The following is a 7,476-nucleotide window of genomic DNA, read 5'->3' as shown; positions in this document are numbered from 1 at the left end:
TCCTGAGTAGCTGGGCTGCAGGCACCCGCCACAGTACCCAGCTTTCTGTTCCTCTTCAGTGGAAGAATAACTTGCTCTTTGGAGTCTTCTGAAATAGAACTTCCCCCACCCAACACACACACACACACACACACACACACACATCCCAACTAGACAGACCATCAAGGTCATAACACTTCTTTTGTAACACCACTAAATGGAAGTTTAGATTAAGTCCAGCAGTCCAATGCCACATGGGCTAGACATATTTACTCCCCATGCATTTCTGATGTTGGAAATCTGACACCTTCCCTAAATAATTGTACCTTTCTGTCAACTCTCACTTTCTCCAGTAAAGATAAATGAGTCACACTCAATTTCTACCCCTAAGTTAACCCACCAGGGGAGTCTGGTAGCTGCTTTATATATACAAAGATAACTGTCTATGTGTCTATCTCTCTCATACTTCCGGAATTCTGAATTCATATGTTATAAAGATTAAATGAGAAAGTGTGTATGGAAATATCTAGCCCTCATTTGGGACTCAGTTAACCCTCATTAATTGCTGTGAATTGGACATATCTCTAGCTTCTGCATACTGATGCCATCTAAGGTAGATTTTTTTAAAAAACGCAAATTATAATTTCCCTAGTACATTTGTTTTAAAAGGTTTTATATATGTGTGCATAAAATATGTACATATATATGCACACATACACATACAATATTGGCCTGTCAGTCTATATTTCTAGTTCTCAAATGAGACAGTGTAAGCTCCGGGAAGCCAAGGGAGATTTATACCCTATGCTCTGAGCCCTCCCCCACCAAAGGGCCCATGCTCTGCATGAATTCTTCTTATTCACACAATGATGCTCATGGCTGGCCTTGGTGTATTACAGTGAACCTCCAGGGACCTCGGGGAAAATGTAGTTGTTCCCTCCCCACCCCGCCATTAAATGTTACAGATAGGCCCACTCGGCTCCATTCCAACTCCCTTGTATTAATAATATGCCTTGCTAAATGCTTCAGATAAAATGCAAAAGAATACGTATTTCCCAGACTCCTTTAGAGCAGGAGTTCTCAGTCCATGGAGGAAATTGGTGGGGATTTGGAAGGCAGGAACAAGGTGGAGACCACCTTCTGCTGTTCTCTGTCATTTTGCTGACATGCACGTATGTGTTAAGTTCTTCTGCGACAACAGGAGTCCCAGTGGCTAGTTCTTTGTGGGTGTCAGGAGCTGTGTGGTCCTAGAGCTTCCTGATTCTCCAACTTATTAGTGGTGACAGAAATAGCAGCTTCCTTCATGGGCCACTGCTACCATCTTGTTCTTGGGAGTCATTCTTGGAAGCTCATCCTAGGGCTCTTCCTACAGCTCTTCAAACAATTTTTAAAGTACCTAATTCCATTGGTGAGGGATCATTTGTTTAAATTAGCCTGGGTAGTTTCTGCTATCTGCAACTGAACCCTGACTGATAGACCCTATATAAACAGCCCTTCTTCTCAAACCCTGTGTTTTTTCAACATGGCCAATGGCTATAATTATAGCTGGAAAGTTTACTTCACTTTTTTCAACCTCTGAATCCTATAAGAGCTTATCCATCCTGGGACTCTATAACCCATCATAGTATATTCTTAACCACTTACAGCTCAGAACAATACATTTAGAGGTTTTGTCCTTGTAAAAGGTTTTGAATGTGTTTCGATAAAGAAAGGATATAAAAAGGACTGCAGGTATGGCGGGCACCTTTTGAGGGATGTTGACACCAAGGGAGACAACCAGATGCTGAGCCAAAAGACAAACTTTGGCATCTCACATGTTCACCCCACAGCTCCTGCTGCTGATGGTGTTTGGTTTTAGGGTAGAATGTGACCATCAGGAAAACCAAGTGACTAAGAAAGTGTCTGGAAAAGTCACCCATCTCAACTGCCTTCCTTGTCTGAGTCTGCAACCATGATGCAAATTTTCCAAAACTCTCTGTTTAGCAAATAAAGAGTTGGTTGTGGGATCTAAAGAAAAAAACCCTACTAGTATGTTTGTACCCGTCCCAAGTACACTTTCAGGAGAAGATTTTTTGAAACTATAACTTAAAAGCAAAATGTAGTTATTTTTATTTAAGACCATCCCCATCTTGAACACATTTACATTTTTTTCTTCCCCCATTTACAACCTATTTCCTGAAAAATGTTGAGAAGATTTAAGTGTCTAATATTTTCCAAGGTCATCTCATGATTCATCAGTTTATTGTTTGTTAAAATATCAGCCTCAAGAAACTGGCTTAAATGGGAATGTTCATCTGGATTTTCTCTTCTGATTTACTTCATGGTTGACATGGGAATGAATTAAAAGATTAAAAAGTCAACATTTTGCTGAGTCCCTTGAATAACAAAGAGGTTCTGTAAGAACCAAATGAGGCTACTATAGGCAACCCTCATCCAGTGATGAAGAATCATATTAATAGAACTCGTAACCAGAAAGGGTCTTACACCCATCACCTCATTTCACAGAGGAAGAAACTGAGCCCTAGAGAAGAGAAATGACTAATTCAGGATCACCAGTGGCCGGGGGCAGAACTAGGAGTAGAATTTAGGTCTCTTGAGACTCATCCTCCAGTGCTTTCTCTTTCTTGCTTTGCTTATTTTCATGTGTTCTTTTTTTGATCACACTTCTTTTTTCTGCTTTCCAGCCTTTTCTACTTTAGTAGGAGTTGGATACCTTTCCGAGTATCCCTACTTAAGAGAAATACAGAGATCACCTAAGAGCTGAGAATTTCTTTCTCACTTATAGCTCCATGGAAGTCGAGATTCCCATTCACATTGTGCAGATGAGAAAGAAAAAAGCTCAGAGAGGGATTTTGACTTGCCTGAGGCCATACAGCTGAAGTTAGAACTCTGGCCCCCTGACACCCAAGCCAATGTCCTTCTCACCACATTAAAATAGGTGGCCTGGTACATTACATGAATGCACTGTGTTTTTGTTTAAAGACGTATGTAGTAAGCAGAATTTGGTCTAATTAAAGGCCATCCAAAGAGGATTAATAAAGTACAAAGAGGGCCTCATTAAAAAGAGCTGTCCTCTACAACAGTGGTCCTCAACCTTTTTTGCACCAGCGGTTGGTTTCATGAAAGACAATTTTCATTTCACTGGGGGCTGGGTCGGGGGGAGAACAGAATGGTTTTGGAATGATTCAAGCACATTACATTTATTGTGCAATCAAACCTCTGTGCTAATGATAATCCATATTTGCAGCCGCTCCCTCCTGTTGTGAGGCCTGGTTCCTAACAGGCCATGGACTGGTACCACTCCATGGCCCAAGGGTTGGGGACCACAGCTCTAAAAGGCAAGCCAATGGCAGTTAGTTACCACTCCATAGTGAACATTACAAAGAAGTTCCTGTGTAATTTTCCAATCATTTAACTTCAAGATTTTTATCCATAGAACATGTGGATCTGCATGTACTTTTGCGATAGTCTGAATCAAGGTTGACTTGAGCAGAAAGCTGCTAAAGGTCAGTGACCATTGTTTAAATTATGAAAGTAATATAAGCACAATGCAGATCTTTGGAAAGTTTGTGGAAAACAAAACAAAAACCTATAGTTCTACCATCCAGCATGTTATTGTTATTGTTTCGTACATTTCATTTTTGTCTTTTTTACTAGAAGTGTTTTTACATAGTTTTAAATGGTCTTCCTCTAATTTCCATAACATATTTATAACCCTGTATCATGCTTTCCCTTGTGGCATTAAATTCTGAACATTTTTCACATAAGACATTGTTTTTAGGAGTATCATGTTTAATGGCTGCAAAATAGTTCCCCTCATGGGGATCCCATAAGGTGCCCATGATCCTCTGGAGGATCTGTGAGCATCATTCCAGGGGTTCACATTCTCAAGGATAGCAATGGCATTTGTTTGAATTTCAATATGGAACAAGTAGCTCAGTTCTTTATTTGAAACATTTTTCCTTTAAAACTGAACAGTGTCAGAAACTCTGGGTGTGTGTAAAGTGAGCACACACAGGGTTAGTGGAGATCGCGAACCAGTCCCTCAGTCCATACCCCACTCGGCACAGCACCACTGGGCACTAAGTCCCAAGAAATTTGTTGGGCGGCTATAAATTATCTTTATTCCTTATTTTATTATTCAGTCTACACTTATAATGGATTACAGGCTAAAATCAAAAAGAATAATGAATATCGTTATTAAAATATACTAAGTCAATGAGAAGCATTAAAATTTTAACATGCTACAACATGGATGAACCTTGAAAACATTATTCTAAGTGAAAGAAGTCAGACACAAAAGGACACATCTTGTATGGCCCCTTTATATGGAATATCCAGAACAGGCAAATCCATAGATACAGAAAACAGATTAATGGTTGTCAGGGGCTGAGGGAGGGGAAAATGGGGAATGACTGCTTAATGGGTATGGGGATTTCTTTTTGGGATGTTGAGAATGTTCTGGAACTAGATAGTGGTGATGGTTATACAATATTGTGAATGTACTATCACTCATGGTAAATTTTATGTTATATGTACCACAGTAAAAATTATAATTCTAAAAACTTTCCTTGAGATAATCCTTACCAGATATGTAAGTTGCATTTATTTTAGAATTCTAACAGGAAACATCGAAACATGTCTGATACTTGAAAATCTAAGATGAGGGGAAAAGTGTCTATCTTAGTTTGTTTTCTGTTGCTGTAACTGAATACCACAGACTGGATAATTTATAAAGAATAGGAGTTTATTTAATTCATGGTTCTGGAGGCTGGGAAGTCCAAGAGCATGGCACTTACGTCTGGCGAGGGCCTTCCTGCTGCATCATAATATGGTGGGAGGCATCATATACTGAGACGGAGCAAGCTGCTAGCTCAGGTCTCTCTCCCTTTCCTTGTAAATCTATTAATACCATCATGGAAGCCCCATGCTGATGATCTTATCTAATTCTAATTACCTCATAAAAGACACCCTCCAAATGCTATCAACATATAAATTTGGGGATTAAATTTCCAACACATAAAATTTGGAGAACACAGTCAAACCATAGCAAGAAGCAATTCATTTACTGGGAATAATGATTATTCATACCCAAATTCCATTCCCAAATGTATTTGCAAATAAGTGCTTGCAAATGACAGCTTGAAATATCTCTATCTCCTCATTTTGAAACAAAATATGAACCTTATAAAAATAAAACAGTTGAGATCCTTCTGTGGTTGATAAACATTATGATTGGCTTTTCACACTAATACGTGAGATGTGCCTCCTTCAAACCATGTTATAACATCAGTACATTACCTATCTGATGTGAAAAAAAAATTTTTTAATAAAAAAAAACAGTTGAGGCTGGGCGTGGTGGCTCACGCCTATAATCCTAGCACTCTGGGAGGCCAAGGCAGGAGGATCGGTTGAGGTCAGGAGTTTGACACTAGCCTGAGCAAAAGTGAGACCCCGTCTCTACTAAAAAATAGAAAAAAAAAAATTAGCCAGTCAACTAAAAATAGAAACAAAAAATTAGCCAGGTGTGGTGGTATGCACCTGTAGTCCCAGCTACTCGGGAGGCTGAGGGAGGAGGATCACTTGAGCCCAGGAGTTTGAGGTTGCTGTGAGCTAGGCTGATGCCACGGCACTCACTTTAGCCTGGACAACAAAGTGAGACTCTGTCTCAAAAAAAAAAACCAAAAAAAACCCGGTCGATAGGTTAAGCTAAAATGCAAGATTTCTGAACATTAGGCAATGAAAACAGGTTTTGTCCATTTTAATACCATAGCATGTAGCTACTTTTAATCTATATTGAATATAGATTTGGTCACTAAAACAAACACAATAAACTATTTTATTTCAAACTGTAAATCAGAAATTATACTTTTTCTTATGTAATTAAAGTATGTGTCACATGTTAAATAGTTGAATTTTATCTTCATAACATGATATTATTGATAATTACATTAAATTAATCTTTTTTATAAAATCTTAATGCTATTTTGCTAAAAAGTAAAATATTTTGCATAAAATTTTAAAACATATATCAATGAGAAAATATTTATAAATGTAATATTTTTGGTGTTTTTGAAGTGCTTAGAACAATGCCTGGTACATAGTAAGCATTATATATATTTATTAAATAAAATGAACACAAAATTATAAAATGCTATTTTAAAATATTACAAGTTTTATAAGATATATATGAGTTGACAAACAGGACTTGTATAATAAAAAATATATGTATACATTGGGAAATAAAGATTCATGTAATCATTCTCCCACTATTGGCTATTCAGGTTACTGCCAGTTTCTTGTGTTTATTTTTATTTATTTTTTTTTTTTTGAGGATTACTGTGATGAACATTTTTCCAAGCATAAAGAACTTTCTATAGCTTATGTTATTTTCTTGAAGTATTTTCACAGAATAGGGTAATTGGTGCAAAAGTTGGGATGACATTATGACTTTTGATGTGTGTCATAATCGTTAATCTTATTTTAGTGGCACTTTGCATAAGGAAAAATATAATGCTGCAACTCTGAGTCAACTTTGTGCAAGAGGCTTTCCTGACCTTATTGCTACCATTTGAATATTCGTTCCCTCCCAAGCTCATGTTGAAATTTAATCCCCAGTGTGGCAGTATGGAGAGGTGGGGCCTTTAAGAGGTAATTAGGTTTTGAGGGGTCTACTGTCATGTATGGATTAGTCCATTAATGGATTAATGGATTAGTGGCTTAATGGGTTATCATAGGAGTGGGACTGGTGGCTTTAGAAAGAGACACTTGAGCTAGCATGCTCAGCCCACTTGCCATGTGATGCCCATGCCACCTCGGAACTCTGCAGGGAGTCCCCACTCTCTCTCACATGAGGGACTCTTGACTTTGGCCTTCTCAGCCTCCATAACTGTAAGAAATAAATTTCTTTTCTTTATAAATTACCCAGTTTCAGGTATTCTGTTATAAGCAACAGAAAATGGATGTTTTTGATCTTTATAATAACTCTGTAGGGTAGGTGGTGTTATTCCTATTTTCTAGATGAGTAAACTGAGACTCAAAGAGTTGAATCATCATGACCTGATATCTAGGAGGAAATACGGAGTTTCAACTGCAGGGACACCAAGCAGGAAAAACTGTCTTGGGTAGATTTCTGTCCCTCAGCTGAAGGTGGGGGAAAGGATAGATTTGTTATTGCCACCTACAAGGGAGTTGGAGAAGATTTATACATTATCATGGACTTGGAAATCTTCCAGTTAAAAACTGGAAGGATGGAAAATGGGTTAGAGAGTAGGGCAAGGAATGATTGATAGGGTTACTTGGTATATTAGTTTTCAAGGTACTGACTGGATAGTTAATGATATTATTATGGTAATGTTTAAAAAAGAATTCTTATATTTTGGAGACACATGTTGAAATATTTATGGATGAAATGATGTGATGTTTGGAATTTCCTTTAAAACTATTAGAGGAGGAATGTAGATAAAATGGTCATTGCTATGAGTTAGTTATTTTTGG

General features: G+C 37.8%; 1 non-coding gene across 1 annotated transcript; it reads left to right on the top strand.

Annotated features, from left to right (window-relative positions):
- The first annotated feature begins 5,186 nt into the window (after positions 1–5,186).
- LOC138396212 (small nucleolar RNA U13) lies at positions 5,187–5,290 on the top strand. The gene has a single exon (XR_011235676.1). It is a non-coding gene; the product is annotated as a small nucleolar RNA U13 (small nucleolar RNA).
- The last annotated feature ends 2,186 nt before the right edge of the window (positions 5,291–7,476 follow it).

Source organism: Eulemur rufifrons, chromosome 15 (assembly GCF_041146395.1).
Source record: "Eulemur rufifrons isolate Redbay chromosome 15, OSU_ERuf_1, whole genome shotgun sequence".
NCBI classification, from domain to species: Eukaryota; Metazoa; Chordata; class Mammalia; order Primates; family Lemuridae; genus Eulemur; species Eulemur rufifrons.
The sequence above is the reverse complement of the archived record's forward strand: the minus strand, read 5'-3'. Positions and strand labels throughout refer to the sequence as shown.